Source organism: Cynoglossus semilaevis, unplaced genomic scaffold (genome assembly GCF_000523025.1).
Source record: "Cynoglossus semilaevis isolate Cse_v1.0 unplaced genomic scaffold, Cse_v1.0 C19073524, whole genome shotgun sequence".
NCBI lineage: Eukaryota > Metazoa > Chordata > Actinopteri > Pleuronectiformes > Cynoglossidae > Cynoglossus > Cynoglossus semilaevis.
The window spans coordinates 1-874 of NW_007587365.1; the positions used below are offsets into that span (position 1 = coordinate 1).

The 874-nt window shown below is 40.6% G+C and overlaps 1 long non-coding RNA gene across 1 annotated transcript; it reads left to right on the forward strand.

The window, feature by feature from the left end:
• The first annotated feature begins 50 nt into the window (after positions 1-50).
• LOC112486651 (uncharacterized) lies at positions 51-740 on the forward strand. The gene is made up of 2 exons (XR_003049159.1): positions 51-556; positions 633-740. It is a non-coding gene; the product is annotated as an uncharacterized LOC112486651 (long non-coding RNA).
• Positions 741-874: the final 134 nt, after the last annotated feature.

An 874-nucleotide genomic window follows, 5' to 3' on the forward strand; every position in this document is an offset into this window, starting at 1 on the left:
GCTAATACTGGCACCTACTAGCTGTTATATTGTCTTCATAGTAACAAGTAGAAAGTCTACATATATGTTCTTAAATTTGTTTGAACGTAATCCTTCCAAAAGATTAATTGTACCAGAGACAGAATAATGAAGTTCTATATTTGTTCAGTGAGATTATAACAGGCTCAATCAGAGCCACAGCCTGTGGAGAACAGTCAAGTGTCTGAGCATTAACCACCTGCTGTCATTAGTTTGTGCATCTGCTGTAAAAAGTTCCAAAAATGTTCCTTAAATTCCAGAAAAACAAACATTCATCCACTCATGATGACCCTGTCAGATTGTTCCTAATCCGGGTTTCCGTTTTTGTCAATCATTGTCAATAGATAAATGTTTACATTTACTTGAATTAACATTTGTTTCCAGGTATCTACGCTCACTGGTGGAAACCATCTTAATTTACCAGCACTTTAAGAAACCCAGCTCTGAGCATACCGCCCCTAAACAGGAGCTGGTGGATTTCTGGATGGACTTCCTGGTGGAGGCGACCAAGAAAGACGTCTCCTCTGTCAGGTTCCCAGTAAGTGATTCCCAGCAGCTGAAGATTCCAGGGAATAACAGTGCCTGGAGTTCACAGAACACTCTTGTTTTTTTAGGTGTTAATACTGGAGCCCACCAAAGTGTACCAGCCCTCGTATTTGTCCATAAATAAGGACGTGGAGGACAACACGGTGTCCATCTGGCATGTTGCTCCAGATGATGAGGTGGGTGAGGTCATTCATCACCAGCTCATCTTATAATGTTAGTTAATGTCGTCCCAACTGCACAAATATAAAATCATTCTTGAGTTTAAACCTTGACTGAGACCTACAGCTTATTTTTTCTCAGCCCACTTTTT